This window comes from Coregonus clupeaformis, chromosome 17 (genome assembly GCF_020615455.1).
Source record: "Coregonus clupeaformis isolate EN_2021a chromosome 17, ASM2061545v1, whole genome shotgun sequence".
Taxonomy (NCBI): Eukaryota; Metazoa; Chordata; class Actinopteri; order Salmoniformes; family Salmonidae; genus Coregonus; species Coregonus clupeaformis.
In genome coordinates this window covers 60,411,255-60,439,147 of record NC_059208.1, presented here as the reverse complement: position 1 = coordinate 60,439,147, position 27,893 = coordinate 60,411,255, and the positions used below count along the sequence as shown (strand labels likewise).

Below are 27,893 nucleotides of genomic sequence, written 5' to 3'. Positions count from 1 at the left end.
TCAAGGGAGTGTAGTAAATGGGCACCAGTGAGCCCTGTTGGAGGGTAAGATTACTACAGTACCTGTGCCATACAAGTCCAGACCTCTTGGCAGAAGTATCGTACTCTAAGATACAGAGCAGGAATGACATATGTCTGTGTCAGTTTGACCTTCTGTTCTATTCTGTTTTCTTCTGCTACTCATTGTATAATAGATAGATAAGTGCATTGGGAAAGTATTCAGACCCCTTCCCTTTTTCACATTTTGTTACGTTACAGCCTTATTCTAAAATTGATTAAAATATTATTTTTTTTCAACAATCTACACACAATACCCCATAATGACAAAGCGAAAACAGGTTTAAAAAAAATAAAAAAAATAAAAAATGTACATAAGTATTCAGACCCTTTGCTATGAGACTCAAAATTGAGCTCAGGTGCATCCTGTTTCCATTGATCATCCTTGAGATGTTTCTACAACTTGACTGGAGCCACCTGTGGTAAATTCAATTGATTGGACATGATTTGGAAAGGCACACACCTGTCTATATAAGGCCCCACAGTTGACAGTGCATGTCAGAGCAAAAACCAAGCCATGAGGTCAAAGTAATTGTCCGTAGAGCTCCGAGACAGGATTGTGTTGAGGCACAGATCTGGGGAAGGGTAGCAAAACACTTCTGAAGCTTTGAAGGTCCCCAAAAACACAATGGCCTCCATCATTCTTAAATGGAAGAAGTTTGGAACCACCAAGACTCTTCCTAGAGCTGGCCGCCCAGCCAAACTGAGCAATCGGGGGAGAAGGGCCTTGATCAGGGAGGTGACCAAGAACCTGATGGTTACTCTTACAGAGCTCCTGGATTCCTCTGTGGAGATGGGAGAAACTTCCAGAAGGACAACCATCTCTGCAGCACTCCAACAATCAGGCCTTTATGGTAGAGTGGCCAGACGGAAACCACTCCTCAGTAAAAGGCACATGACAGCCCGCTTGGAGTTTGCCAAAAGGCACCTAAAGAACTCTCAGACCATGAGAAACAAGATTTTCTGGTCTGATGAAACCAAGATTGAACTCTTTGGCCTGAATGCCAAGCGTCGCATCTGGAGGAAACCAGACACCATCCCTAAGGTGAAGCATCGTGGTGGTAGCTTCATGCAGTATGAAAATGTATGCACTCACTCACTGTAAGTCGCTCTGGATAAGAGCGTCTGCTAAATGACTAAAATGAAAAATGAAAATGTTTTTCAGTGGCAGGGACTGGGAGACTAGTCAGGATAGAGGGAAAGATGAACGGAGCAAAGTACAGAGAGATCCTTGATGAAAACCTGCTCCAGAGCGCTCAGAACATCAGACTAGGGCGGAGGTTCACCTTCCAACAGGACAACGACCCTAAGCACACAGCCAAGACAACGCAGGAGTGGCTTCGGGACAAGCATCTGAATGTCCTTGAGGGGCCCATCTGGAGCCCGGACTTGAACCTGATCAAACATTTCTGGAGAGTCCTGAAAATAGCCGTGCAGCAACGCTCCCCATCCAACCTGACAGAGGTTGAAAGGATCTGCAGAGAAGAATGGGAGAAACTCTCCAACTACAGGTGTGCCAAGCTTGTAGCGTCATACCCAAGAAGACTGGGCTGTAATCCCTGCCAAAGGTGCTTCAACAAAGTAGTGTGTAAAGGGTCTGAATACTTATGTAAATGTAATATTTCAGTTTTTTAAATTTCCACAAACCTGTTTTTGCTTTGTCATTATGGGGTATTGTGTGTAGATTGATGAGGATTATAAAAATTAAAAAAATCAATTTTAGAATAAGGCTGTAACATAACAAAATGTGGAAAAAGCCAAGGGGTCTGAATACTTTCCGAATGCACTGTATATACATACATATGTCCATATCGTATGTCCATATCGTATGTCCATATTGTATCTCCATATGTAAAGTCTTAATTGCGTCTGACAGTGTTAGTTCCATAATGCCCTGACTTTTCCCACAGTCACAGACGGGGAAGGGCCTTGTGTCTGGTAGGGGTACAGGTGTGTGTCTGTCACCTGAGAGGTGTACTGTTATCACACACACACACACACACACACACACACACACACACACACACACACACACACACACACACACACACACACACACACACACACACACACACACACACACACACACACACACACACACACACACACACACACACACACACACACACACACACACACACACACACACACACACACACACACACACACACACACACACACACACACACACACACACACACACACACACACAAACATACCCACTGTTGCATAACCATGTGTGTGAGACTGAGGGCTGTTCTGTTACCTGGGACAAAAGACAGAAAGGGAACACCCCCCTTAGTGACCTCTTAGTCAGGGGAACAGGAGAGGAACACTACCCCCCTTTACCAAGAGTCATCCCCCTAAGTCCTATAGTCTCCTCAGGGACCTCCAGACGTTTTCAGTATTCTGTTGCAGTCCTGAACTAGTTCACCTGATTCACCTAGTCAAGGGCTTGATGGTTAGTTGACTGGATGAATCAGGTGTGCTAGCTGTGGAATAGTTGAAATACATGGAACGACTGGAAGTCCCAGAGGAGACGTTTGAAAACCCACTGCTCTAGTCTATCCACTAGACCACTAGACACTAACCCACTGCTCTAGTCTATCCACTAGACCACTATCCACTAACCCACTGCTCTAGTCTATCCACTAGACCACTATCCACTAACCCACTGCTCTAGTCTATCCACTAGACCACTATCCACTAACCCACTGCTCTAGTCTATCCACTAGACCACTATCCACTAACCCACTGCTCTAGTCTATCCACTAGACCACTATCATCCACTAACCCACTGCTCTAGTCTATCCACTAGACCACTCTCTATCCACTAACCCACTGCTCTAGTCTATCCACTAGACCACTGCTCTAGTCTATCCACTAACCCACTGCTCTAGTCTATCCACTAGACCCACTGCTCTAGTCTATCCACTAACCCACTGCTCTAGTCTATCCACTAACCCACTGCTCTAGTCTATCCACTAGACCACTAGACACTAACCCACTGCTCTAGTCTATCCACTAGACCACTATCCACTAACCCACTGCTCTAGTCTATCCACTAGACCACTATCCACTAACCCACTGCTCTAGTCTATCCACTAACCCACTGCTCTAGTCTATCCACTAGACACTAACCCACTGCTCTAGTCTATCCACTAGACACTAACCCACTGCTCTAGTCTATCCACTGACCCACTGCTCTAGTCTATCCACTGACCCACTGCTGTAGTCTATCCACTGACCCACTGCTGTAGTCTATCCACTCTGTATAGCTTTGTGTGCTCTGAGATTCACATATTGGCAGCATATTGTCTAATACCCCTTCATACCCAGGAGATCCCCTTTAGTCCAACAGTCCCACTACTCAATCTGTACAGTTCTGTGGACATTCACACACACTCTGGTGGTGCCTACAAGCTTAATGGGATAGACCGCGTTAATTATTTTATGGTGGTGCCAACAATGATAACGTTTTACTGCCTTAAGACTCCCCACGAGGAGTTTAATGGTCTCTATGTTGAGACCCCAAAACGCCAGGCATTTCATTCTATTAGTGAAGCTCCCTAACTCACGCCATGCAGGATTAGCTGGCTCCTTGCAGCTTGTGTGTGTGTGTGTGTGTACGTGGTGCGTCACTCTGGTCACATCACCATAACAAACGCACAACTACTCATCTCTCTTTCACCAGTCCTCTGTCACCATCCTTCTGTTTCTACAGTCGTTCACCAGTCCTCTTTCAATCCCTCTGTTTCTACAGTCTTTCACCAGTCCTCTTTCCATCCTTCTGTTTCTACAGTCTTTCACCAGTCCTCTTTCCATCCTTCTGTTTCTACAGTCTTTCACCAGTCCTCTGTCACCATCTTTATGTTTCTACACTTGTAGAAATTGAGGAGTACACCACATCAGTCACTGGCTTCATCAATGAGTGCATCGATGACGTCGTCCCCACTGTGACCGTATGTACATACCCCAACCAGAAGCCATGGATTACAGGAAACATCCGCACTGAGCTAAAGGGTAGAGCTGTCGCTTTCAAGGAGCTGGACTCTTAACCCGGACGCTTATAAGAAATCCCACTATGCCCTCCGACGAACCATCAAACAGGCAAAAAGTCAATACAGGACTAAGATTGAATCGTACTACACCGACTCCGACGTTCGTCGGATGTGGCAGGGCATGAAAACTATTGCAGACTACAAAGGGAAGCACCGACCCGTACCATTCACGTCTGTAGCCATGAAGTGCTTTGAAAGGCTAGTAATGGCTCACATCAACACCATTATCCCAGATACCCCAGACCCACTCCAATTTGCATACCAGCCCAACAGATCCACAGATGATGCAATCTCTATTGCACTCCACACTGCCCTTTCCCACCTGGACAAGAGGAACATCTACGTGAGAATGCAATTCATTGACTACAGCTAAGCATTCAACAGCATAGTGCCCTCAAAGCTCATCACTAAGCTAAGGACCCTGGAAATAAACACCTCCCTCTGCAACTGGATCCTGGACTTCCTGACGGGCCGCTCCCAGGTGGTAAGGGTAGGTAACAACACATCTGCCACACTGATCCTCAACACGGGGGCCCCTCAGGGGTGCGTGCTCAGTCCCCTCCTGTACTCCCTGTTCACCCATGACTGCATGGCCAGGCACGACTCCAACACCATCATTAAGTTTGCCGACGACACAACAGTGGTAGGCCTGATCACCGATAACGATGAGACAGCCTATAGAGAGGAGGTCAGAGACCTGGCCGTGTGGTGCCAGGATAACAACCTCTCCCTCAACGTGATCAAGACAAAGGAGATGATTGTGGACTACAGGAAAAAAAGAGGACTGAGCACGCCCCCATTCTCATCGACAGGGATGTAGTGGAACAGGTTGAGAGCTTCAAGTTCCTTGGTGTCCACATCACGAACAAACTATCATGGTCCAAACACACCAAGACAGTCGTGAAGAGGGCACGACAAAGCCTATTCCCCCTCAGGAGACTGAAAAGATTTGGCATGGGGTCCTCAGATCCTCAAAATGTTCTACAGCTGCACCATCGAGAGCATCCTGACTGGTTGCATCACCGTCTGGTATGGCAACTGCTCGGCCTCCGACCGCAAGGCACTACAGAGGGTAGTGCGTACGGCCCAGTACATCACTGGGGCCAAGCTTCCTGGCATCCAGGACCTCTATACCAGGCGGTGTCAGAGGAAGGCCCTCAAAATTGTCAAAGACTCCAGCTACCCTAGTCATAGACTGTTCTCTCTGTTACTGCATGGCAAGCGGTACCGGAGCGCCATGTCTAGGTCCAAAAGGCTTCTTAACAGCTTCTACCCCCAAGCCATAAGACTCCTGAACAGCTAATCATGGATACCCAGACTATTTTCACTGCCCCCCCACCCCATCTTTTTACGCTGCTGCTACTCTGTTAATTATTTATGCATAGTCACCTTAACTCTACCCACATGTACATATTACTGCAATTAAATCGACTAACTGGTGCCCCCGCACATTGACTCTGTACCGGTACACCCCTGTATTTAGCCTCCCTACTGTTATTTTAGTTTATTGCTGCTCTTTAAGTATTTGCTATTTTTATTTTTTACTTAACACTTTTCTTATTTTCTTAAAATTGCATTGTTGGTTAAGGGCTTGTTAGTAAGCATTTCACTGTAATGTTGTATTCGGCCCATGTGGCAAATACAATTTGATTTGATTTGACGGAAAATGCTGCCATAACCTGATAGAGGATTCAAGACATATCTGATCACTCAAACATCCACACTGTTTGATGTCATATCTATAAAACAGGTAGTGTAGGGTCTTTCAAACATCCATGAAAAGTTGTCACTCATTCAGACACAAGACTACACCAAAACAGCCGGTCAACCAATCCGAACATAAACATACAACTTTCCAGATCAGCAACATAACACCCATCGTACTCACCCTTCTTCTTGAAGACGGAGAGCAAAGAGCGAATGTTTTTCCTCAGGTACACCACCATGTCTACACTGAGACCATGACGAGGTAGAAGAGAGGAAAACGTCTATCCAAAATATCCTATTTCATTCTCTGTGGACTGGAATCGAACGCCAAGAGAGAGATCTAGACAAGTGTCCAGTTGCTCCGGATAAAAGCATCTGGTGAAATACTGAAAAAAAGCCAAATGTAGACTATGTACCCAATCTCTATAGGTCTGTAGTCGTCTTTGGCTCTCTGTCATAGAATTAGAGAGACATTACATTTACATTTTAGTCATTTAGCAGACGCTGTTATCCAGAGCGACTTACAGTTATTGAGTGCATACATTTTTCATGAGGTCTTGTCCTCTCAGACAAGTGTCCAGTCGCTCTCAGCAACAGTTTTGGCGAAATAATAAAAATAAAAACATATTTCCAATCTACGGTGGTTTGTGGTAGTCTTTTGGTTGTCTCTGTCTGTCTGTTTTGTAGTGGTCTGCAATAGTCTGTGGTAGAGTTGGAGAGTCACGACGTCTAGTCCCCTGGTCTTAGCTAGCTCAGTGACAGAATGACTGGTTAACGACTAAGTAGGTTGGACACGATGAGACCTGCATGCCCCCTGAGCCGAGTAGCCTATCAGCTGCTTTATCCCTCCCTCCCGCCTTTAGAACTCCCCCTCTATTGTCAAACAAGGACAAACCCCCTGAGTGAAACGTCTGTCAAAGCTTTGGCTTGTTTTTGCTGAGGCTAGACACACGAGCACGAAGAGACGTAACACACACACACACACACACACAAACACACACACACACACACACACACACACAGACACACACACAGACACACACACACACACACACACACACACACACACACACACACACACACACACACACACAGACACACACAGACACACACACACACACACACACACACACTCCCCCAGGAGTTCCTTGTTAATGCCAACCAAGTTTAGAGTCTGATGCACGTGCACACACACTACACCCAAAGGAATTCTGGGTTGTTTGGTTGACCCAACTGCTGGGTTGCAGGCGTTGGGTTGTTTTCTTAAAAAAAAAAACATTGTTGGGGTTGTTGATGCTGGGTTATTGGTGCTGGATTATTGAGATGTTACCCATCGGGTCAGATCAGAAGACTTGAGGCGTAGTTTAGTCGGGGTGTGGCCTTCAGATAGCTCTCTTTGGCTACCCGTGAGAGTTAATGTCGTTCCAATTTATTGTCAGTGTTATTCCAACAGATATTATCTTATTATAATATGTCATAAATAAACGTAATATTCAAGAAGAATGTGTAAAATACCCCACAAAAATTATGAAAAAAATAAAAATGCTGTATGTAAATTTAACATGATGAACAGGAATGACATTTACTCTCATGGGTAGCCAATAAGATACATTTGAAAGCCACATCCCTAATAATCCACGCCACCTGAAAATAACCTAAGGATTACATTAAAAAAGCCAACCATGCCTCCTCCAAGTATGCACTCAAACACACATTACAAGAGTAGATGTAGACAAGAGTAGATGCACACACACACACACACACACACACACACACACACACACACACACACACACACACACACACACACACACACCCACACACACACACACCCACACACACAAACACTGTAGATTCTGTTCTCTACCTTCAAGGGCCATGATGTCTGTAGATTCTGTTTTTCTCCCCTCTAGTAGTGATCATGATCATTGTCGTCCCATTTCCAGGCTCCCTTGTCTTGCGAAAATACTAGAATCATTGGTCAACAAACAGCTACTGTACGTTATTGTCTATCTGTAAATGGTATTCTTAATGTTACTCAATCTGGATTCAGACCTAAACATAGCACCACTACGACTACCATGCTTGTTGTAAATTATATTACAAATAGAAAGAATTGTGCTGCCATGTTTGAAGACTTGTCAAAAGCTTTTGATACTGTAGACCATGTTATTCTGTTGAATAAGCTGTCCTCGATAGGGTTGGGTACTGATGCTTGCCGATGGTTTCATAATGACAGAACTCAGGACATAAAGGTAGATGGGGTCAAATCTGAGTTCCTTGAGTTACATAAAGGGGTGCCCCAAGGTTCGATACTCAGCCCACTACTGTTTACAATCTATATACTGTAAATAACATTGGTAATGCTGTAAAAAAAATGTAATATTCATTTGTATGCAGATAATGCAGTGTTGTATTCCATTGCTCCGTCGGTGGGCCAAACCTTTTCACATTTGAAGTCTGATTTTCAACCACTGCAGAGGTCACTATTGGATCTGAAGTTAGTGCTAAATGCAAACAAAACAAAATGCATGCTTTTTTTTCTAGGTCCCATAACCCAGATTTAAATGAATTTGTAATGACTAGTTTGAACGGTACACAAATTGAGCGAGTTCCTTCCTACAAATATATTGATATCTGGCTTGATGACAAACTGTCATTTAAAAAACATGTCACTGAGCTGGTGAAGAAGTTGAGGTTCAAGGTTGGTTTCTTTTTATTTAATTTAGTTAATAGGAAGGTTATTGTCCTTTATGCATGCAGCAGCATCTACACTTAAACCACTAGATGCTGTTTCCCAATGTGCCCTTAGAGTAGGTTTATTACTGGTTATAGAACTCACCATTGTGCCCTTACATTTACGTCATTTAGCACAACCCTGGCGTTGCAAACGCCATGCTCTACCAACTGGGCTACATCCCCTGCCGGCCATTCCCTCCCCTATCCTGGACGACGCTGGGCCAATTGTGCGCCGCCCCATTGGTCTCCCGGTCGGCTACGACAGAGCCTGGATTCGAACCAGGATCTCTAGTGGCACAGCTAGCCCTTAGACCACTGCGCCACAGTAGGTTTATTACTGGTGATGGTTATAAAACTCACCATTGTGTTTTGTATCAGAAAGTATCAAAAGCTACTCCTCTTAAACCGATTAAGCTAGAAACACCATTCAAACTTTAAAATGTGCAGACTGGTCTGGGATAATGTGCTTGCATGCAACTTTTTGATATTATTAATACTTTTTTAAACAATACATTTTGTTGACTTTCTTTTTGTCCATCTTCATTGACTTTAATGGGACTTTTTTTCCAACATTTTAAAGTTCCCCATTGTGACATCATCACTTCCATCTTCCATTCACTGAAAATGCAACAATGCAACTTTTGACACAAATCAGCTACTTTCACCACTTTACCAAACACTTACACAAAACATTAGAGTGTAGGACATCTTACTTTACTTTTCTGCTATTCAAATCTGAAATAATAACATAATTATCTGGTACCGATCAAACGTTACAGCTGTTTTAGTAACCACATCAACTAATTTAGCAACTCTAATTTCCCACTGTTGAATTAACTGCCATGAAACTTTTCAGAACTTTCAAATGATAGCAATGGGGGAGCACATTTTAAGCATGAGACAATGAGTAAACATTGTGACTTTTGACACTAATCAGCTACCTTGACCACTTTTCTCAACAACGCGTCGTAGACAAAACCTTAAAGGGTATGGCCCCTTGGTCTACTTCTCTGATATTCAGATCTAAAATAATAAATAACAATAATCCCCCCCCCACACACACACCTTAAACCAAACATTCATTCCTTTATAAACCATTCATTCCAACTCAACCTCCTTTCATCCCTGTATTCTTACTTTATTTATATAGCCATTTATTTATCTATCCTATTTATTTATTACATTTACATTTTAGTAGACACTCTTATCCAGAGCGACTTACAGTTAGTGAGTGCATACATTATTATTATTTTTTATTTTTTTCATACTGGCCCCCCGTGGGAATCGAACCCACAACCCTGGCGTTGCAAACGCCATACTCTACCAACTGAGCTACATCCCTGCCGGCCATTCCCTCCCCTACCCTGGACGACGATGGGCCAATTGTGCGCCGCCCAACGGGTCTCCCGGTCGCGGCCGGCTACGACAGAGACTGGATTCGAACCAGGATCTCTAGTGGCACAGCTAGCACTGAGATGCAGTGCCTTAGACCACTGCGCATTACATTTATCTATCCAGTCATATCTTTATTTTAACAGCTTTATCCTTTGATGAAGATATTAATGTGTGGTTGAAGTAAGGTATAAACGCTTGAGATAAAATGACGTTTTATAACATTTATTTTAAACTTCAACAATTCCTCCAAGATTATTTGTATTTTCTCATCACATGAAGTGGGGAGCGGTGTCCTTTCTATGTCATGAAGTGGGGAGCAGTGTCCTTTCTATGTCGTGAAGTGGGGAGCAGTGTCCTTTCTATGTCATGAAGTGGGGATCGGTGTCCTTTCTATGTCGTGAAGTGGGGAGCGGTGTCCTTTCTATGTCGTGAAGTGGGGAGCGGTGTCCTTTCTATGTCATGAAGTGGGGAGCAGTGTCCTTTCTATGTCATGAAGTGGGGAGCGGTGTCCTTTCTATGTCGTGAAGTGGGGATCGGTGTCCTTTCTATGTCATGAAGTGGGGATCGGTGTCCTTTCTATGTCGTGAAGTGGGGAGCGGTGTCCTTTCTATGTCGTGAAGTGGGGAGCGGTGTCCTTTCTATGTCATGAAGTGGGGAGCAGTGTCCTTTCTATGTCATGAAGTGGGGAGCGGTGTCCTTTCTATGTCGTGAAGTGGGGATCGGTGTCCTTTCTATGTCGTGAAGTGGGGAGCAGTGTCCTTTCTATGTCGTGAAGTGGGGAGCAGTGTCCTTTCTATGTCATGAAGTGGGGAGCGGTGTCCTTTCTATGTCATGAAGTGGGGAGCAGTGTCCTTTCTATGTCGTGAAGTGGGGAGCAGTGTCCTTTCTAAGTCATGAAGTGGGGAGCAGTGTCCTTTCTATGTCATGAAGTGGGGAGCAGTGTCCTTTCTATGTCATGAAGTGGGGAGCAGTGTCCTTTCTATGTCATGAAGTGGGGAGCAGTGTCCTTTCTATGTCGTGAAGTGGGGAGCAGTGTCCTTTCTATGTCATGAAGTGGGGAGCAGTGTCCTTTCTATGTCGTGAAGTGGGGAGCAGTGTCCTTTCTATGTCTTGAAGTGGGGAGCGGTGTCCTTTCTATGTCGTGAAGTGGGGAGCGGTGTCCTTTCTATGTCGTGCATTTCTGTCTTCAGAGTTCTGAACATTTCATCCTACTGACGATCGGCTTTGTCAATCAGTGATAACTGGCAGAGATATGTTGTTTATGGACTGGCTTATCTTGTGGTTTAATCACTCTGTTCTCTCTCGTAGATGGTCATACAAGATTGACATCTTGACAGATCGTTTGAGAGGCAGACGGACGGACGAATAGACAGACAGACAGATGTTTCACCTGCTTCATCTTCAATGACGTCAATATGGATTTAGGCCAATTCTGAAAAGCAACTGATAAACACTGACAAACTCTCTGACCTTTTGAAAAGCAACATCCCTCCAGTGAAGTTCAAGAGAACCTCAGAACCATGGAATTCCACGCTCTGGTTTCTCTCAACCGTAGACTTACAAAAAAATTGAATGGAAATCTTCCCTTTGAATGGGAATGTTTAGTGTAACATTTATTTGCATTTCCTGATACAACAAGCTCTGAGAAGATGCTTTAAAGCACGGACAGACATTTCTCACAGACAGTCGTCTCTTGTTCTTATATATCTCTTCAGCTTTTTTTCTTCCGGATACATCTGGTCATGAGATGCTTGCTTATCAAGATCCGAGGAAGATAAAAGTCGTACAGCAGGAGAAGCTATCACATGTTTTAGGTTTTAAATGTTTTAGAGGTCTGTCAACATGACTCACGTGTATTTTGGAGAAGTGAGGACACAACAGGTCTTTCACTTGTCCTGAGGCTCTGCTTTGAGGTGTAGGAGGCCTTCAGGGTAAATCTAGGACTGTAAGATCATTTAAGTGTGGGTGAACAGAATCACACCAAACACATTAGCTATGTTCTAGGGGATGGGCGCGCGCACACACACACACACACACACACATACACACACACACACACACACACACACACACACACACACACACACACACACACACACACACACACACACACACGTTATAGCCTAGCTAAATCAAGACAAGACTGAGGTACTTATTGTTGGAGCCAAAGCACAGAGAGAGAATCTAACCTCGCATTATAATTCCACGGGCAATAAAGATAAAACACCAGGTAAAAAACCCCAGGTGTTATTTTAGATTCTGAACTCAATTTCGAATCACACATCAGGAATGTGACCAAAACAGCTTTTTACCACCTGAGGAACATTGCCAAGGTGCAGCCGTTTCTCTCTCAGGCTGATACAGAGAGACTCATCCATGCTTTTATTACAAGCAGGCTTGACTACTGTAATGCTCACCTGTCTGGTCTACCCAAGAAAGCCATTGGTCAACTGCAAAACATACAGAATGCTGCAGCACGGGTACTGACCAAGACCAGACGGACGATCACAGCTTACACGGTTTTAAGGTCTCTGCACTGGCTGCCTGTGAGTTTTAGAATGAATTTGAAGATTTTTCTGTTGGTTTTTAAATCAATCCACGATTGTGCATCACAATACATGCCGTAGTCCTCCTGCAGTTCAGTTGGTAGAGCATGGCGCTTGCAACGCCAGGGTTGTGGGTTCGTTTCCCACGGGAGGGGGGGCAGTATGAAAATGTATGCACTCACTTAACTGTAAGTCGCTCTGGATAAGAGTGTCTGCTAAATGACTAAAATGCAATGCCAGACATGCATTTAAATTATGTACCCAGTAGGTCCCTCAGGTCCTCTGGCACTGGCCTTTTAACTATCCCAAAGCCCAGGACCAAGAGGCATGGAGAGGCAGCCTTTAGTTACTATGCCCCCAAGCCTCTGGAATAGCCTGCCAGAGAACCTGAGGGGGGGCCGAAACTGTGGACATATTTAAAAGAGATCTTAAAACACATATTTTTTGCTTTGCCTTTCCTCAGGGTGCTTTTTGGTCCTTCAGTTTGTGTCATTATTTATCATATGTTTGTTGTTTAGTAAATATTTCAGCTTTTATTTTCATTTTGTAATTTTTCTTTTTTACATTTAGCAGATGTTCTTATCCAGAGCGACATAGAGTAGTGTATTTTCATACTTTTTTCATACTGGTACCCCGTGGGAATCAAACCCACAACCCTGGCGTTGCAAGCGCCATGCTCTACCAACTGAGCCACATGGGGCACATTGGCACGTGTTGCATTCCATGTCTGAAATGTGTTGTATAAATAAAGCTTGATTTGATTTGATCGCCTACACACCCAGAAACACCTCTAGCAGGCTGAGACAGAGGAAGGAAGGAAGGCATCAGGTTAGTGCAACAGCAGATGAGAAGGCATCAGGTTAGTGCAACAGCAGATGAGAAGGCATCAGGTTAGTGCAACAGCAGATGAGAAGGCATCAGGTTAGTGCAACAGCAGATGAGAAGGCATCAGGTTAGTGCAACAGCAGATGAGAAGGCATCAGGTTAGTGCAACAGCAGATGAGAAGGCATCAGGTTAGTGCAACAGCAGATGAGAAGGCATCAGGTTAGTGCAACAGCAGATGAGAAGGCATCAGGTTAGTGCAACAGCAGATGAGAAGGCATCAGGTTAGTGCAACAGCAGATGAGAAGGCATCAGGTTAGTGCAACAGCAGATGAGAAGGCATCAGGTTAGTGCAACAGCAGATGAGAACTTAATATCCATTTACTGAGAGACAATAACAACCATACATAAACAAAAGACAATTAATAGACGCACAAAAATGTCAACAAACAGCAATGACATCACACCTGCTCAGACCCACATGTTGCCACAGCAACCATACACATCAATGACATCACACCTGCTCAGACCCACATGTTGCCACAGCAACCATACACATCAATGACATCACACCTGCTCAGACCCACATGTTGCCACAGCAACCATACACATCAATGACATCACACCTGCTCAGACCCACATGTTGCCACAGCAACCATACACCTCACTTATGTCTCACGACCCCCCCCCGTCCTTCATCCCCTCGAACCTTCCAGTGCTTGTAGCACTCTATGCCATATGGCCTCAAAATGCACTGTTCTATTTTTCTCCGTAGCCCACACCTTTTCAATATTTAAATAATAATACATTTGATTAATCCACTGTCGTAGTGATGGAGGATCGTTTGATTTCAAGTTTTTAAGTAGAAGTTTTTTCAAAATTATTGACGAGGATCATCCACCCCATTGGGTATCTCACTGCACCCTCATGCCATGTCTTGAAATATGCAGGTAGACGGATTAAATGTAAACTTACGTTGTAAAATATCTGACAGTCAACTTTCTAGCTCCGCCCATAACTTCTAACTTCCAACTAGCACGTTTGGTTCATTGTAAGTTGTGGGAATGTATGTTTTTGATTTCACATTGGTTGTGGGAATGAAGCCATACGTTTCTTGACCGGTAAAAGTTGTTTTTATTTTTTATTTTGTTTTTATGTTCTGAGAACAGAAGTTAAAATGTTGCCTGTTCTGGGAAGGTTTATTTTTAGGTTGCAGGGAGGTTCTGAGAACGTTTTACTCTGGTTCCTTGGAAGTTTTCCTGGGTGGTTTTATTAACGCACTGAGAATGGAAATTATAGGTTATTTTGAGTTATTTTAAAAACTTCCTTAAACTTTCATTGAATGTTTCAATAAGACTTTTAATAATACTGCTAGCTTATTTTGGTTTAAATTTGTTGAGCTCCAAGCACAGATGGAAATGTATTTCCTTAGGCATTACTCATGCAAACACATCAGTGAGATTCCAACCTATAATCTTCAGTTCTCTATCCATGGAATTAGTCCACTGCACCTCCAGGATATAGCTAGAATGCCATGTGTTTTTAACTCATTCAAAGCTGTTCATTTTAGTCTCTTCAAACAGACCTCATTTCAAAGGAAACAAGCACTCATTTAGATCAGGTGTTGCCAATTAGTGGGCGCGGCCAACACACCTGAACACACTTAACAAGATACAGGATAGAGAGAGTTTTGTTGATGCTGAGTACAGGATGTATACGTTTTTAAATAACATTCTGAGAACGTTCTCTGAACTTTACTAAAGTTTTCTTGTGGTTTTTATGGAAAGTTTTCTTTGTTAGCCACGGCCAATGAACAAAGTCCCCATCGTAAACAAAGCATCTCTCCTCTTTAACTAAATATATTTAAACAACAACACAGTGTTAGTTAGACACAGGACAGGATGCCAGCACTCTATGTCTATAAAGACACAGGACAGGATGCCAGCCCTCTATGTCCATAAAGACACAGGACAGGATGCCAGCCCTCTATGTCCATAAAGACACAGGACAGGATGCCAGCCCTCTAGGTCTATAATGACACAGGACAGGATGCCAGCCCTCTATGTCCATAAAGACACATGACAGGATGCCAGCCCTCTATGTCCATAAAGACACAGGACAGGATGCCAGCCCTCTATGTCCATAAAGACACAGGACAGGATGCCAGCCCTCTAGGTCTATAATGACACAGGACAGGATGCCAGCCCTCTATGTCCATAAAGACACATGACAGGATGCCAGCCCTCTAGGTCCATAAAGACACAGGACAGGATGCCATCACTCCAGATTCAAAACAAGGACTGTGGAAGAGGGAAGGACTCACAAGATAAGATACTCATAAGATAAGATACTCATAAGATAAGATACTCATAAGATAAGATACTCATAAGATAAGATATTCACAAGATACTCATAAGATAAGCTACTCATAAGATAAGATACTCATAATATACTCATAAGATAAGATACACATAAGATACAATACTCATAAGATAAGATATTCATAAGATAAGATACTCACAAGATAAGATACTCATAAGATCAGATACTCATAATATACTCATAAGATAAGATATTCATAAGATAAGATACTCACAAGATACTCATAAGATAACATACTCATACGATAAGATACTCACAAGATACTCATAAGATAAGCTACTCATAAGATCAGATACTCATAATATACTCATAAGATAAGATACGCATACGATAAGATACTCATACGATAAAATACTCATAAGATAAGCTACTCATAAGATAAGATACTAATAAAATAAGATACTTACATGATACTCATAAGATAAGATACTCACAATATACTCATATGTAAATTACTAAAATGTAAATGTAAGATAAGATACGCATAAGATAAGATGTACTGACAAGAAATAGAAAATTGAGGAAATGTGGCATCACAATATGTCTTAGTTTAATCAATGTACCATAACGATGACTCAAGACAGTGGTAGTTTACAGACAAGATTACATCATATGAGTATCGTTGGTAAACAAAACGCAAAATTAAAAAATTTCTTCAAAGCATACATGCTTTATGCTCTGGGGAGAGTTGAATTAGTATCGGAATGTCTTCTTCTACAAGTCTGGAAAAGGTGACCCTCTCTCCTCTATAACAGGAGTGATAAGGGGAGCGACCCTCTCTCCTCTATAACAGGAGTGATAAGGGGAGCGACCCTGTAAACTGAAAGCATCTGTGTTGATGCCTTAACTAGATTACCTGACCCATGGCGTTCCATCATGGCCTAACGTGATTTAGAATGGGCTGTGCATGACTAAGGAAGCATTTAGTTTGGAAGGATCACAAGTTACTCATCACTGGCTGACTGGCTGCTGGAGATAGTTTGTCCCAAATGACACCCCTATTCCCTACATAGTGAACTACTTTTGACCAGAGTCCACAGTGAATAGGGTGCCATTTGGGAGCCAACCACTGAGTCCACAGGGAAACAGTCAAAAAGGGCTCACCACTACACTACTGTACTGTACGGGAGAGGAACGACATCACAATTCACTACATCACATCCTACTTGAACTCTCCACAAGCAGACTTATTCACCAGTGGAGGGGACAAAAAGACAGACAGACAGACAGACAGACAGACAGACAGACAGACAGACAGACAGATTTATGATGCTGTATACATAGGAGCTGCTTGGTTAATGAACTATTGGCATTATGAGCTCTCTAAGCTCTGTGCAGTACGTCCTGGTTCCATGCTGATTTCATTTCAAGACATCGAGCGCAGAAATGACCTCCTCTCTCACTGAGATCTATAAGCAGTCAGCACTCCACCAAGGCTTTGGGGGTTTCAATCAGCACTCCACCAAGGCTTTGGGGGTTTCAATCAGAACTCCACCAAGGCTTTGGGGGTTTCAATCAGTACTCCACCAAGGCTTTGGGGGTTTCAATCAGTATTCCACCAAGGCTTTGGGGGTTTCAATCAGCACTCCACCAAGGCTTGGGGGGTTTCAATCAGCACTCCACCAAGACTTTGGGGGTTTCAATCAGAACTCCACCAAGGCTTTGGGGGTTTCAATCAGTACTCCACCAAGGCTTTGGGGGTTTCAATCAGTATTCCACCAAGGCTTTGGGTGTTTCAATCAGCACTCCACCAAGGCTTTGGGGGTTTCAATCAGCACTCCACCAAGGCTTTGGGGGTTTCAATCAGAACTCCACCAAGGCTTTGGGGGTTTCAATCAGCACTCCACCAAGGCTTTGGGGGTTTCAATCAGCACTCCACCAAGGCTTTGGGGGTTTCAATCAGTACTCCACCAAGGCTTTGGGGGTTTCAATCAATATTCCACCAAGGCTTTGGGGGTTTCAATCAGCACTCCACCAAGGCTTTGGGGGTTTCAATCAGCACTCCACCAAGACTTTGGGGGTTTCAATCAGAACTCCACTAAGGCTTTGGGGGTTTCAATCAGCACTCCACCAAGGCTTTGGGGGTTTCAATCAGCACTCCACCAAGGTTTTGGGGGTTTCAATCAGAACTCCACCAAGGCTTTGGGGGTTTCAATCAGCACTCCACCAATGCTTTGGGGGTTTCATATAATAACAAGGACAATGCCTGGTCACGAACGGTCCACTAAAGTTGACAGTCACTAACAGAATGTTTGTATGTGGACCTGCACATACTGTATGTATGTATGTATGTATGTATGTATGTATGTATGAGTGGTACACCTTCATCTGTGTAGAGTGGGACACCTTCATCTGTGTAGAGTGGGACATCTTCATCTGTGTAGAGTGGGACACCTTCATCTGTGTAGAGTGGGACATCTTCATCTGTGTAGAGTGGGACACCTTCATCTGTGTAGAGTGGGACACCTTCATCTGTGTAGAGTGGGACATCTTCATCTGTGTAGAGTGGTACACCTTCATCTGTGTAGAGTGGTAAAACCTTCATCTGTGTAGAGTGGGACACCTTCATCTGTGTAGAGTGGTAAAACCTTCATCTGTGTAGAGTGGGACACCTTCATCTGTGTAGAGTGGTAAAACCTTCATCTGTGAAGAGTGGGACACCTTCATCTGTGTAGAGTGGGACACCTTCATCTGTGTAGAGTGGTACACCTTCATCTGTGTAGAGTGGGACACCTTCATCTGTGTAGAGTGGTAAAACCTTCATCTGTGAAGAGTGGGACACCTTCATCTGTGTAGAGTGGGACACCTTCATCTGTGTAGAGTGGGACACCTTCATCTGTGTAGAGTGGGAAACCTTCATCTGTGTAGAGTGGGACACCTTCATCTGTGTAGAGTGGGACACCTTCATCTGTGTAGAGTGGGACACCTTCATCTGTGTAGAGTGGGACACCTTCATCTGTGTAGAGTGGGACACCTTCATCTGTGTAGAGTGGGACACCTTCATCTGTGTAGAGTGGGACACCTTCATCTGTGTAGAGTGGGACACTTTCATCTGTGTAGAGTGGGACACCTTCATCTGTGTAGAGTGGGACACCTTCATCTGTGTAGAGTGGGACACCTTCATCTGTGTAGAGTGGGACATCTTCAACTGTGTAGAGTGGGACACCTTCATCTGTGTAGAGTGGGACATCTTCATCTGTGTAGAGTGGGACACCTTCATCTGTGTAGAGTGGGACACCTTCATCTGTGTAGAGTGGGACACCTTCATCTGTGTAGAGTGGGACACCTTCATCTGTGTAGAGTGGTAAAACCTTCATCTGTGTAGAGTGGGACACCTTCATCTGTGTAGAGTGGTAAAACCTTCATCTGTGAAGAGTGGGTTACCTTCATCTGTGTAGAGTGGGACACCTTCATCTGTGTAGAGTGGTACACCTTCATCTGTGTAGAGTGGGACATCTTCATCTGTGTAGAGTGGGACACCTTCATCTGTGTAGAGTGGGACATCTTCATCTGTGTAGAGTGGGACACCTTCATCTGTGTAGAGTGGGACACCATCTGTGTAGAGTGGGACACCTTCATCTGTGTAGAGTGGGACACCTTCATCTGTGTAGAGTGGTAAAACCTTCATCTGTGTAGAGTGGGACACCTTCATCTGTGTAGAGTGGTAAAACCTTCATCTGTGAAGAGTGGGACACCTTCATCTGTGTAGAGTGGGAAACCTTCATCTGTGTAGAGTGGTACACCTTCATCTGTGTAGAGTGGGACACCTTCATCTGTGTAGAGTGGTAAAACCTTCATCTGTGAAGAGTGGGACACCTTCATCTGTGTAGAGTGGGACACCTTCATCTGTGTAGAGTGGGACACCTTCATCTGTGTAGAGTGGGACACCTTCATCTGTGTAGAGTGGGACACCTTCATCTATGTAGAGTGGGACACCTTCATCTGTGTAGAGTGGGACACCTTCATCTGAGTAGAGTGGGACACCTTCATCTGTGTAGAGTGGCTTAAAACCTTCATCTGTGTAGAGTGGGACACCTTCATCTGTTAGAGTGGGACACCTTCATCTGTGTAGAGTGGGACACCTCATCTGTGCAGAGTGGGACACCTTCATCTGTGTAGAGTGGGACACCTTCATCTGTGTAGAGTGGGACACTTTCATCTGTGTAGAGTGGGACACCTTCATCTGTGTAGAGTGGGACACCTTCATCTGTGTAGAGTGGGACACCTTCATCTGTGTAGAGTGGGACATCTTCAACTGTGTAGAGTGGGACACCTTCATCTGTGTAGAGTGGGACATCTTCATCTGTGTAGAGTGGGACACCTTCATCTGTGTAGAGTGGGACACCTTCATCTGTGTAGAGTGGGACACCTTCATCTGTGTAGAGTGGGACACCTTCATCTGTGTAGAGTGGTAAAACCTTCATCTGTGTAGAGTGGGACACCTTCATCTGTGTAGAGTGGTAAAACCTTCATCTGTGAAGAGTGGGACACCTTCATCTGTGTAGAGTCGGACACCTTCATCTGTGTAGAGTGGTACACCTTCATCTGTGTAGAGTGGGACATCTTCATCTGTGTAGAGTGGGACACCTTCATCTGTGTAGAGTGGGACATCTTCATCTGTGTAGAGTGGGACACCTTCATCTGTGAGAGTGGGACACCTTCATCTGTGAGAGTGGGACACCTTCATCTGTGTAGAGTGGGACACCTTCATCTGTGTAGAGTGGTAAAACCTTCATCTGTGTAGAGTGGGACACCTTCATCTGTTAGAGTGATAAAACCTTCATCTGTGAAGAGGACACCTTCATCTGTGTAGAGTGGGACACCTTCATCTGTGTAGAGTGGTATTTTACCTTCATCTGTGTAGAGTGGGACAACTTCATCTGTGTAGAGTGGTAAAACCTTCATCTGTGAAGAGTGGGACACCTTCAACTGTGTAGAGTGGGACACCTTCATCTGTGTAGAGTGGGACACCTTCATCTGTGTAGAGTGGGACACCTTCATCTATGTAGAGTGGGACACCTTCATCTGTGTAGAGTGGGACACCTTCATCTGAGTAGAGTGGGACACCTTCATCTGTGTAGAGTGGTAAAACCTTCATCTGTGTAGAGTGGGACACCTTCATCTGTCTAGAGTGGGACACCTTCATCTGTGTAGAGTGGGACACCTTCATCTGTGTAGAGTGGGACACCTTCATCTGTGTAGAGTGGGACACCTTCATCTGTGTAGAGTGGGACACCTTCATCTGTGTAGAGTGGGACACCTTCATCTGTGTAAAGTGGGACACCTTCATCTGTGTAGAGTGGGACACCTTCATCTGTGTAGAGTGGGACACCTTCATCTGTGTAGAGTGGGACATCTTCATCTGTGTAGAGTGGGACACCTTCATCTGTGTAGAGTGGGACATCTTCATCTGTGTAGAGTGGGACACCTTCATCTGTGTAGAGTGGGAAACCTTCATCTGTGTAGAGTGGGACATCTTCATCTGTTTAGAGTGGGACACCTTCATCTGTGTAGAGTGGGACACCTTCATCTGTGTAGAGTGGGACACCTTCATCTGTGTAGAGTGGGACACCTTCATCTGTGTAGAGTGGTAAAACCTTCATCTGTGTAGAGTGACACCTTCATCTGTGTAGAGTGGTAAAAACCTTCATCTGTGAAGAGTGGGACACCTTCATCTGTGTAGAGTGGGACACCTTCATCTGTGTAGAGTGGTACACCTTCATCTGTGTAGAGTGGGACACTTTCATCTGTGTAGAGTGGTAAAACCTTCATCTGTGAAGAGTGGGACACCTTCATCTGTGTAGAGTGGGACACCTTCATCTGTGTAGAGTGGGACACCTTCATCTGTGTAGAGTGGGACACCTTCATCTGTGTAGAGTGGGACACCTTCATCTGTGTAGAGTGGGACACCTTCATCTGTGTAGAGTGGGACAACTTCATCTGTGTAGAGTGGGACACCTTCATCTGTGTAGAGTGGGACACCTTCATCTGTGTAGAGTGGGACATCTTCATCTGTGTAGAGTGGGACACCTTCATCTGTGTAGAGTGGGACATCTTCATCTTTGTAGAGTGGGACACCTTCATCTGTTATAGTGGGACACCTTCATCTGTGTAGAGTGGGACACCTTCATCTGTCTAGAGTGGGACACCTTCATCTGTGTAGAGTGGTAAAACCTTCATCTGTTAGAGTGGGACACCTTCATCTGTGTAGAGTGGTAAACCCTTCATCTGTGAAGAGTGGGACACCTTCATCTTTGTAGAGTGGGACACCTTCATCTGTGTAGAGTGGTACACCTTCATCTTGTGTAGAGGGGACACCTTCATCTGTGTAGAGTGGTAAAACCTTCATCTGTAAGAGTGGGACACCCTCATCTGTGTAGAGTGGGACACCTTCATCTGTGTAGAGTGGGGACACCTTCATCTGTGTAGAGTGGGACATCTTCATCTGTGTAGAGGGACACCTTCATCTGTGTAGAGTGGTAAAACTCTTCATCTGTGTAGAGTGGGACACCTTCATCTGTGTAGAGTGGACACCTTCATCTGTGTAGAGTGGGACACCTTAATCTGTGTAGAGGGGACACCTTCATCTGTGTAGAGTGGGACACCTTCATCTGTGTAGAGTGGGACACCCTCATCTGTGTAGAGTGGGACACCTTCATCTGTGTAGAGTGGGACATCTTCATCTGTGTAGAGTGGGACATCTTCATCTGTGTAGAGTGGGACACCTTCATCTGTGTAGAGTGGGACACCTTCATCTGTGTAGAGTGGGACACCTTCATCTGTAGAGTGGGACACCTTCATCTGTGTAGAGTGGACACCTTCATCTGTGAGAGTGGTAAAACCTTCATCTGTGTAGAGTGGGACACCTTCATCTGTGTAGAGTGGGACACCTTCATCTGATGTAGAGTGGGACACCTTCATCTGTGTAGAGTGGGACACCTTCATCTGTGTAGATTGGGACACCTTCATCTGTGTGGAGTGGGACACCTTCATCTGTGTAGAGTGGGACACCTTCATCTGTGAGAGTGGACACTTTCATCTGTGTAGGACACTTTCTCTGTGGGGACACCTTCATTTGTGTAGAGTGGGACACCTTCATCTGTGTAGAGGGACACCCTTCATCTGTGTAGAGTGGGACATCTTCAACTGTGTAGAGTGGGACACCTTCATCTGTGTAGAGTGGGACATCTTCATCTGTGTAGAGTGGGACACCTTCATCTGTGTAGAGTGGGACACCTTCATCTGTGTAAAGTGGGACACCTTCATCTGTGTAGAGTGGGACACCTTCGTCTGTGTAGAGTGGTAAAACCTTCATCTGTGTAGAGTGGGACACCTTCATCTGTGTAGAGTGGTAAAACCTTCATCTGTGAAGAGTGGGACACCTTCATCTGTGTAGAGTGGGACACCTTCATCTGTGTAGAGTGGTACACCTTCATCTGTGTAGAGTGGGACATCTTCATCTGTGTAGAGTGGGACACCTTCATCTGTGTAGAGTGGGACATCTTCATCTGTGAGAGTGGGACACCTTCATCTCTGTGTAGAGTGGGACACCTTCATCTGTGTAGAGTGGGACACCTTCATCTGTGTAGAGGGACACCACTTCATCCTGTAGAGTGGTAAAACCTTCATCTGTGTAGAGTGGGACACCTTCATCTGTGTAGAGTGGTAAAACCTTCATCTTGAAGAGTGGGACACCTTCATCTGTGTAGAGTGGGACACCAGCTTCATCTGTGTAGAGTGGTACACCTTCATCTGTGTAGAGGGACACCTTCATCTGTGTAGAGTGGAAACCTTCATCTGTGAAGAGTGGACACCTTCATCTGTGTAGAGATTGGGACACCTTTATCTGTGTAGAGGGGACACCTTCATCTCTGTGTAGAGGGGACACCTTCATCTATGTAGAGTGGGACACCTTCATCTGTGTAGAGTGGGACACCTTCATCTGAGTAGAGTGGGACACCTTCATCTGTGTAGAGTGGTAAAACCTTCATCTGTGTAGAGTGGGACACCTTCATCTGTCTAGAGTGGGACACCTTCATCTGTGTAGAGTGGGACACCTTCATCTGTGTAGAGTGGGACACCTTCATCTGTGTAGAGTGGGACACCTTCATCTGTGTAGATTGGGACACCTTCATCTGTGTAGAGTGGGACACCTTCATCTGTGTAAAGTGGGACACCTTCATCTGTGTAGAGTGGGACACCTTCATCTGTGTAGAGTGGGACACCTTCATCTGTGTAGAGTGGGACATCTTCATCTGTGTAGAGTGGGGACACCTTCATCTGTGAGAGTGGGACATCTTCATCTGTGTAGAGTGGGACACCTTCATCTGTGTAGAGTGGGAAACCTTCATCTGTGTAGAGGTGACATCTTCATCTGTGTAGAGTGGGACACCTTCATCTGTGTAGAGTGGGACACCTTCATCTGTGTAGAGAGTGGGACACCTTCATCTGTTGTAGAGGGACACCTTCATCTGTGTAGAGTGGTAAAACCTTCATCTGTGTAGAGAGGACACCTTCATCTGTGAGAGTGGTAAAACCTTCATCTGTGAAGAGTGGGACACCTTCATCTGTGTAGAGTGGGACACCTTCACCTGTGTAGAGTGGTACACCTTCATCTGTGTAGAGTGGGACACTTTCATCTGTGTAGAGTGGTAAAACCTTCATCTGTGAAGAGTGGGACACCTTCATCTGTGTAGAGTGGGACACCTTCATCTGTGTAGAGTGGGACACCTTCATCTGTGTAGAGTGGGACACCTTCATCTGTGTAGAGTGGGACACCTTCATCTGTGTAGAGGGGACACCTTCATCTGTGTAGTGGACACCTTCATCTGTGTAGAGTGGGACACTTCATCTCTGTGTAGAGTGGGACACCTTCATCTGTGTAGAGTGGTACACCTTCACTCTGTGTAGAGTGGGAGCACCTTCATCTGTGTAGAGTGGGACATCTAAAGTCATCTGTGTAGAGTGGGACACCTTCATCTGTGTAGAGTGGGACACTCTTCATCTGTGTAGAGTGGGACACCTTCATGTAGAGTGGGACACCTTCATCTGTGTAGAGTGGTAAAACCTTCATCTGTGTAGAGTGGGACACCTTCATCTGTGTAGAGTGGTAAAATCCCCATCTGTGAAGAGTGGGACACCTTCATCTGTGTAGAGTGGGACAACCCTCATCTGTGTAGAGTGGTACACCTTCATCTGTGTAGAGTGGGACACCTTCATCTGTGTAGAGTGGTAAAACCTTCATCTGTGAAGAGTGGGACACCCTCATCTGCAGTAGAGTGGGACACCTTCAGTCTGTGTAGAGGGACACCCTCATCTGTGTAGGAGTGGGACACCTTCATCTGTGTAGAGGGGACACCTTCATCTGTAGAGTGGCAAAACCTTCATCTGAGTGTAGAGTGGGACACCTTTCATCTGTGGGAGAGTGGGACACCTTCATCTGTGTAGAGTGGGGACACCTTCATCTGTGTAGAGAGGGACACCTCATCTGTTAGAGTGGGACACCTTCATCTGTGTAGAGGGGACACCTTCATCTGTGTAGAGTGGGACACCTTCATCTGTGTAGAGTGGGACACCTTCATCTGTGTAGAGTGGGACACCTTCATCTGTGTAGAGTGGGACACCTTCATCTGTGTAGAGATGGGACACCTTCATCTGTGTAGAGGGAATAGGGACATCTTCATCTGTGTAGAGTGGGACACCTTAATCTGTGTAGAGTGGGACATCTTCATCTGTAGTAGAGTGGGACACCTTCATCTGTGAGAGTGGGACACCTTCATCTGTGTAGAGTGGGACACCTATCTGTGTAGAGTTGGACACCTTCATCTGTGTAGAGGGTAAAACCTTCATCTGTGTAGAGTCGGACACCTTCATCTGTGTAGAGTGGTAAAATCTTCATCTGTGAAGAGTGGGAACACCTTCATCTGTGTAGAGTGGGACACCTTCATCTGTGTAGAGTGGTACACCTTCATCTGTGTAGAGTGGGACACCTTCATCTGTGTAGAGTGGTAAAACCTTCATCTGTGAAGAGGGACACCCCCTCATCTGTGTAGAGTGGGACACCTTCATCTGTGTAGAGTGGACACCTTCATCTGTGTAGAGTGGGACACCTTCATCTGTGTAGAGTGGGACACCTTTCATCTGTGTAGAGTGGGACACCTTCATCTGTGTAGAGTGGGACACCTTCATCTGTGTAGAGTGGTAAAACCTTCATCTGTGTAGAGTGGGACACATTCATCTGTGTAGAGTGGGACACCTTCATCTGTGTAGAGTGGGACACCTTCATCTGTGTAGAGTGGTAAAACCTTCATCTGTGTAGAGTGGGACACCTTCATCTGTGTAGAGTGGTAAAACCTTCATCTGTGTAGAGTGGGACACCTTCATCTGTTTAGAGTGGGACATCTTCATCTGTGTAGAGTGGTAAAACCTTCATCTGTGTAGAGTGGGACACCTTCATCTGTGTAGAGTGGGACACCTTCATCTGTGTAGAGTGGGACACCTTCATCTGTGTAGAGTGGGACACCTTCATCTGTGTAGAGTGGGACACCTTCATCTGTGTAGAGTGGGACACCTTCATCTGTGTAGAGTGGTAAAACCTTCATCTGTGTAGAGTGGGACACCTTCATCTGTGTAGAGTGGGACACCTTCATCTGTGTAGAGTGGGACACCTTCATCTGTGTAGAGTGGGACACCTTCATCTGTGTAGAGTGGTAAAACCTTCATCTGTGTAGAGTGGGACACCTTCATCTGTGTAGAGTGGTAAAACCTTCATCTGTGAAGAGTGGTACACCTTCATCTTTGTAGAGTGGTAAAACCTTCATCTGTGTAGAGTGGGACACCTTCATCTGTGTAGAGTGGTAAAACCTTCATCTGTGTAGAGTGGTACACCTTCATCTGTTTAGAGTGGTAAAACCTTCATCTGTGTAGAGTGGGACACCTTCATCTGTGTAGAGTGGTACACCTTCATCTGTGTAGAGTGGTAAAACCTTCATCTGTGTAGAGTGGGACACCTTCATCTGTGTAGAGTGGGACACCTTCATCTGTGTAGAGTGGGACACCTTCATCTGTGTAGAGTGGTACACCTTCATCTGTGTAGAGTGGGACACCTTCATCTGTGTAGAGTGGGACACCTTCATCTGTGTAGAGTGGGACACCTTCATCTGTGTAGAGTGGGACACCTTCATCTGTGTAGAGTGGGACACCTTCATCTGTGTAGAGTGGGACACCTTCATCTGTGAAGAGTGGTACACCTTAATCTGTGAAGAGTGGTACACCTTGCTTTAACAAGCTACAGACAGGCAGGTGAATTCCTCACAGGAACTATTAAAAGACAGGCACTGCCAAGACGGTTCTACAGCCCTTAGGGGTCCTTGCAAACAATGTGATAGAAGAGGAGAGAAGAATGGCAGATGTTCTACAAGCTATCTCTGTACCGGTTCTGACAGAAACACACCTGAATGTCAGGTAGAGAGAAATGGGATGAGATTGGGGAGAAAGAGATGTGTTGGGGGAAAGAGAGAGGGAGATGAAAGGATAGAGAGAGAGGTGTTGGGGGAAAGAGAGAGGGAGATGAAAGGATGAGAGAGAGAGAGTAAGAGAAAGAGAGAGAGAGAGAGAGAGAGAGAGAGAGAGAGGAGAGAGAGAGAAAAAAGAGAGTGAGAGACAGAGAGAGAGAGAGAGAGAGAGAGAGAGAGAGAGAGAGAGAGAGAGAGAGAGAGAGAGAAGAGAGAGAGAGAGAGAGAGAGAGAGTAAGAGCAGAGAAAGAGAGAGAGAGAGAGAGAGAGAGAGAGAGAGAGAGAGAGAGAGAGAGGAAGTAAGAGAAAGAGAGAGAGAGAGAGAGAGAGAGTAAGAGAGAGAGAGAGAGAGAGAGAGAGAGAGAGAGAGAGAGAGAGAGAGAGAGAGAGAGAGAGAGAGAGAGAGAGAGAGAGTAAGAGAAAGAGAATGGGAGACAGAGAGAGTGACTGGAAGGTCATCCACCAACAGAAGCTCCTACTGAACACCTGAGGCACAAGATGCAAATATTCCCCAACTGTGCATGTGAGCAGCAGTGTGATTTATTCCTGGTCCTGCAGAGCCACAGTGGTATGTGGACACCTGCTCATCAAACATCTCATTCCAAAATCATGGGCATTAATATGGAGTTGGTCCCCTCCTTTGCTGCTATAACAGCCTCCACTCTTCTGGG

General features: G+C 45.1%; 1 protein-coding gene and 1 long non-coding RNA gene across 3 annotated transcripts in view; both read right to left on the bottom strand.

Annotated features, from left to right (window-relative positions):
• The window catches only part of LOC121586864 (uncharacterized protein KIAA1522 homolog), an 89,782-nt gene that overhangs the window by 24,643 nt on the left and 37,246 nt on the right, over positions 1-27,893 (bottom strand). The window lies entirely within an intron of this gene.
• On the bottom strand, positions 24,460-24,948 carry LOC123492881. The gene is made up of 3 exons (XR_006661910.1): positions 24,899-24,948; positions 24,581-24,604; positions 24,460-24,487 (listed from the first exon to the last, which is right to left on the bottom strand). It is a non-coding gene; the product is annotated as an uncharacterized LOC123492881 (long non-coding RNA).